The sequence below is a fragment of the Mauremys reevesii genome, linkage group 4 (genome assembly GCF_016161935.1).
Source record: "Mauremys reevesii isolate NIE-2019 linkage group 4, ASM1616193v1, whole genome shotgun sequence".
Taxonomy (NCBI): Eukaryota; Metazoa; Chordata; order Testudines; family Geoemydidae; genus Mauremys; species Mauremys reevesii.
This window is the reverse complement of record NC_052626.1, coordinates 148,706,299-148,712,607: the sequence shown is the minus strand read 5'-3', so window position 1 is coordinate 148,712,607 and position 6,309 is coordinate 148,706,299.

Here is a 6,309-nt window from a genome sequence, read left to right as displayed (position 1 = left end):
CTCTGCTGGGATCCCACCTCTCCCACCATCCCTCTGCTGTTGGCTATGGCAGCCACTTCTTCCCCTGCTGGGATCCCACCACCCCCACCGTCCCTCTGCTCTGGGCTATGAGAGGCCCCTCCCCCAGCAGCCTCTCCACCTTTGCTGGGGTTCCACCTCCCCCTAGCTCTTGGCTATACCCGGCTTGTGCCACTTGATGGACTCCCGATCTGGCCTCTCTGCTATTTACTCTGCATTCTGGGTCCCCAGCCCAGTGCAGAGCGAGACTCCAAGCCGGGATTTCCCTGTGACTCTCCCAACTGGGCCCCTGCAGCTGTCAATGGGCAGATTGACGGGGAGTAACTAAATCCAGAACAGGAGCTGCACACCGGTCCGGATTGGAGACGGTGCGTTGTATATTACCCTCTGGGAGGGGAATGGGTTAGAGCTGGGGGGTGGGGGGGCTGGGAGCCAGGATTCCTGGGTTCCATCCCTGGCTCTAGAAAGGAAGTGGGGTCTAGTGGTTAGAGCAGGGCAGGGCAGGACTCCTGGGGTCTATCCCTGGCTCTGGGAGGGGAGTGGGATCTAGTGGGTTAGAGAAGGGGGAGCTCGGAGCCAGGACTCCGGGGTTCCATCCCCAGCTTTGGAAAAGGAGTGGGGGTGTAGTTGGTTAGGGCAGCAGGGCTGGAAGCTCAGTTAAATCCTCCCCAGGGGCCTGATGCAGGGGCACGTACCTAGAGTGGGAGGCATCTCTGGAGCCCTGGCATCCAGCGGGTGTCAATCGGGGTGTGGCCTCCAAATTATGTTCCTGTCGCCTCCTAGTGGCCGATCCGGGCACCGCCTCTTCTTGCCCCCTGGTGGCTAATCCCGGCACTGCCTCCTGTCGCCCCTTAGCGGCCAATCCCGGCACCTCCTCTTCTTGCCCCCTGGTGGCTGATCCCAGCACCTGCCCCACTGAATTCTCTGTCTCGGCTGGGAGCTTCCCAGGGGCTCCTCTTGGGCCAGGTCTCTTCTGCTACCTGAGCCCTAGGGGATGCGGCTGCTTTATAGGCAGGTCGGGCCCTGTCCCCCTCCCTCCTCACGACACCTCCTGCCAGGAGCAGGCGGGGGGCGGGGAAGGCAGCTGGGTTTTCTGGACTCTGTTTCCAGGAAGGGAGGGGGGATGGGGAGGGTGTGCCATGGGGCAGGGAGTCGGGGGGGGCAGGTGTGTGGGTGGCGATTGCACAATGCTTCGTGCGAGGGAAGGAAGGAATGAAGGAATGGGAACGTGAGCCTGTGTCTGGGGGGTGGCCACACCCCAGCCTGAAAAGTCCCAAAGCCACATGCAGGTGGGGGCGGGGGGGGGTTAACCCTGCAGATTCTTCCTCCTTCTCTGTCCCGTCCCCGGTCCTGGCTTTCCATCCCCAGCCCCACTCCGCCCATTCCCCCTCCTCCTCCCATCCCTATATGCCCCTCCCCCAGGTCGCCCCAGGACCCACAGCCCCTCAGCCAGCCATGAGCACGGGGCCCCTGGGGCAGATGCAAGTGGAGGGCTCGACCCACCCCACAAGGGGGCACCGGAGGCCAGGACCCTGTCATCCAGGAAGAAAAGTGGGATGAGAAGCAGTGAGAGTGTGGGGGGGGGAATGAGGAAGGGGGCAGGGAGGGGTCCCATTGTGACAGACATAATAAGTGCCCGGGCCGTGCCAGCCGGCGGCGACTGGCGTCTCTGCACGTCCTCGCCAGATCGGGTTTCCAGCCACAAAGCAACCTGGGGGGCAGGAAAGAATCCAGCAGAGAGGGGGTGAGGGGCCTGGACTCCTGGGTTCTATCCCTGGCTCTGGGAGGGGAGTGGGGTCTAGTGGTTAGAGCGGGGGGGGTGGGGGGGGAGAGGGCTGGGAGCCAGGACTCCTGGGTTCTATTCCTGGCTTTGGGAGTGGAGTAGGGCCTAGTACAGGGGTGGGCAGAACTGGCCGGCACCACTTCCCTGCAGCCCCTGGGAGAGGGGAGGGGCAGAGAGCTCCACGCGCTGCCCTCGTCTGCAGGCGCCGCCCCCGCAGCTCCCATTGGCCGAGAACAGGGAACCAGGGCCAATGGAAGCTTTGGGGGAGGTTCCCACAGGCGAGGACAGTGTGCGGAGCCTTCTGAACCTCCTTCCCCACACGGGCCGCAGGGACCTGATGCCGGCCACTGACACCCTGGAGCTGCTCCAGGGAAGTGCCACCTGGCTGGAGCCTGCACCCCAAACCCCTCCTGCACCCCACACCCCAACCCCCTGCTCTGAGTCCCCTACCCCAACCCCCTGCACCCCAACCCCCTTCCCTGAGCCCCCTCATCCATGCTGCACCCCTCCTCCACCCCACCCCCTGAGCCCCTCTGCACACCACACCCCCTCCCACACCCCGCACTGGCCGTACATTCCAATTTCCCCACCCAGATGTGTCCCTCAGGCCAAAAAGTTTGCCCACCCCTAGCCTAGTAGGTTAGAGTGGGGAGAGCTGTGGGTCAGGATTGAGAGGCACCAGCAGAACAAATAAGAAACGCAAGCGTCCGCTTCATATATGAGATATTTTATTTCTAGCACCTGCTCTAGTCTTCTCACACAAATGCAGACCCGACCTATAGCCCCCTCTTACCTCAGTGATGGGGTCCTCACCTCATCCCGACCCCACCTCTGCCAGTGCCCCTCAACCTGCAGCTCCTAGGTTATCCCAGCCCTAAACCTTCTCCCCCGACCCATCCCCCAACTGCTGCTGAAGCCCCTGACACAGACCCTCTATTTTTTTGTTCATGGTGAGGACAGGAAATGAGTCACGTGTCACCCTGTTACGGCTCAGAGGGGTAAATCCTTCACCACCCCAGGCACGGTGGTTTCCTCTGGCCAGTGGATGATTTACAGTCAGCTTAGGCATGTGAGGACACTCCCATGCCCAGGATCGAAAGCCCCAAGGCATCCTGGTCTTGCCCTCTTATTTGCATATTGGTCTCTTTCCAGTCTTCCCCATACGCTGTCACAGACCCCCCGCTGACATCAAATACAGAATTATTTCCTTCCCTGCTACACACGTCTCCAACGCTGATGGGGAAGTTGTGGCAGCTGAAAGCAGAAGGGGCTGGGAGCCAGGACTCCTGGGTTTTCTCCCCAGCCCTGGGAGGGGAGTGCAGGCTAGTGGTTAGAGCTGGAACAGCTGGGAGCCAGGACTCCTGGGTTCTAGCCCCAGCTCTGGGTGGGGAGTGGGGTCTAGTTGGTCAGAGCGGGGGGCCTGGGAATCAGGACCTCTGAGTTCCATCTCTGGCTCCAGTAGGAGAGTGGGGACTTGTGGTTAGAGCAGAGGGGGTGGGACTCGGGCCTGCTGGGTGTGATCTCTGGATTGGGAGTGGGGTCTAGCAGTCAGAGCTGGGAGTCAGGACTCCTAGGTTCCATTCCCAATACCAAACACAACAATCTTCCCAAGTTTTGCCCACAGCTGCTACAATTTCTGGCAGGGGCGGAGAGTCGACAGAACATGCATCACCTACAAACAGGCCCGTCGGGAGGGTTGAGATGGTCAAGGAGAGGAAAGAGAGACTCTCCCAGTGTCTAGCCGGAAATCATGAAGTGTTTTATGACAGGGTCTAATCAAACAATGCAGCCCTGCTAACACCGGTCACCCGGCTCCCTTCCTCTCTGCCTGGAATTTAGCACCTGCGAAGAGTCCCCTCATTTTCCCCGTCCCTTGCCCTTCGCCTTTATTTATTCTAGATAATTTCCTTTTTGTAAATCTGCCTGGATGGGGAATTGAAACACAATGAAGAGACCACGATCCTGGGAAGAGAATCTGGGGGGCAGGGGGAAGAATGGGACATGGGGTCTTTCCCCTGTAGGGGGCGCTGGCTCCGATCTGGCCCCAGGGCAGGGGATTGGCTGGCTCAGCAGGATGGGGAATGGGGCCTTTCACCTCTAGGGGGCGCCGGCTCCGATCTGGCCCCACGGCAGGGGATTGGCTGGCTCAGCAGGATGGGGAATGGGACACAGGGGGCCTTTCCCCTGTAGGGGGCGCCAGCTCCGATCTGGCCCCAGGGCAGGGGATTGGCTGGCTCAGCAGGATGGGGAATGGGAGATGAGGCCTTTCCCCTGTAGGGGGCTCTGGCTCTGATCTGGCCCCACGGCAGGGGATTGGCTGGCTCAGCAGGATGGGGAATGGGGCCTTTCACCTCTAGGGGGCGCCGGCTCCTATCCGGCCCTAGGGCAGGAGACTGGTGGGAGGGCAGAGTGGAATGGGAGCCAAGGCCTTTCCCCTTAGGGGGCGCTGTTGGGCAGGGAAGCTGTCTGGTGGAACTGGTCTAACTGGAACAGGTCATGATTGATTCTTTCCAGGAATCCAGCCCCAGATGGCGGATGGAAGCAGGTGTCCGAGATGCCAGCTGGGCACCGGGTGGGAAAGCACCTGGCAGGCAGACTGGAAGGCCGTTAGTCTGCCTCTATCACTTCCATTTTCTCCTGACCCGACCCACCTGGGAGCCTGCTATCCAGCTTCTACTTTCCATTTCACTCAGTGAACTAACTACTTAGGGGGCTGGCAGCCAGGACTCCGGGGTTCTCTCCCTGGCTCTGGGAGGGGAGTGGGGTCTAGTGGCTTAGAGCAGGGGACTGGGAGCCAGGACTCCTGGGTTCTCTCCCTGGCTCTGGAGGGTCTAGTAGGTTTGAGCAGGGAGTCTGGACGCCTGGGTTCTTTCTGTGCCTCTGTCCCTGCCTCAGTTTCCCCTGCTGTATTAATAAATTAGCCTGCCTCACAGACATGCCCTCAAAGCAATCCCCTCCCAGCGCTGGGCTAGAACTCAGGAGTCCTGGCTCCTAGCTCTTCTGGAGTCACCTCTCTGGCCATGGGGTGGGGGGGTCCATCATGAACCGTGAAGGGTATTAGCCTAGTATCTGGGGCTATGGGTGAGTCTGTACTGCCACCTCCTGGCCACATGGCACAATGACAACCCCATCGCACCCCTGACCCTCTGCTGGACTGGTCACCTTCAGGTCAAGTCAGAAATGCCTCTGGTTATAGCAGCTACCCAGGGTGGGGAATGGGACACGGGGCCTTTCCCCTCTAGGGGACGCTGGCTCTGATCCCACCCCAGGGAAGGGGACTGGCTGGCTCAGGGGGGTGGGGAATGGGGCCTCTCCCCTCTAGAGGGCTCCAGCACTGATCTAGCTCCAGGTAGGTTCAGTCCTGGCTCGTGACCCAACGAAGGAACATGGCTACCCATCCCTGGATCGCATATCAGCAACAGACACTGTAGAAACCAGGTACTCAAAACCACTGAGGATCCATCGATGGGCCGGCCCCAATCCCAGTCTGTGGACCATAGGCTCGGGTATAGATGCGTGTGGCCATGGAGGTGCTGTGAGATGACTCCTCATTAGGTTTTATTATTATTATTATTATTATTAAACATTTCTGCAGCCCCGTGGCTATGCACGGTGCTCGTACAGAGGTCTAAAAAAAAAAAAAGGTTCCTGCCCCAGTAAGCTTACAATCTAAGTTAGACAAACCTAGGGCACGCTGAGGGGATGGGGACGGGAACCGTCAATAAATATAAAGGTCAGTTGTGTTATAGTGTCACAAGATCTGAGAACTTCCAGGATACATGGCCAGCTGCCGTCAACCAGCCTTGCACTGTTGACTCCGAGACAGCGACGGCCGAATGACACCTCTTGGAGATCTGGCCCATTGACCCCACTGGAGTCATGGCCGATTGGGGCCCTGGTGTCACTGACCCCAATGGAGCTGCAGCTGAGTGACCCCAGCTGGGGATCTGGCCCCAGACTCTCTAAGTAGAAAATATTTGTTTTCATCCATTTCCCCGTTGCCGTGTGGAGTCCGCGGCGTCTCAGTGCTCAAGGGACAAGATTCACCCAGGCACCCGGCAGCCCCGTCTCCCTGATGAAATGTCTGTTCCTATTCCGTCCTGGCATCTGGTTCTGAAATGGGCGAATGCTGCGGACGCTACCCCCAGTGAGGGGGTGTCAGTCTATCCTGCCTCATGCGCCCCCCATGTCCCGAGGCTGTCAATCCACCTCCCTCCCCTCTGAACCAAGCAGAGGCCCAGAGACAGGGAGATCTGAAGGAATGGGGTGCCCCATGTGTTGGGCACTAGGAAGTGGGCTGTGGTGATGGTGGGGTTCCTGGTGAGCTGGGATTAGGGGGGTTCCTGGGTATGAACCCACTGGGCACCATCATTAAATGCTACAAAGGTTTGGGGAGTACCGAAATCTGTCCCCCGTCACCCAAATTTAATCCCCTTGAGCCTCAAACACCCCCCACCAAACAATATTTCACACCTAGTAAACAGACCATCAACTCGCTCCCTAGTGAC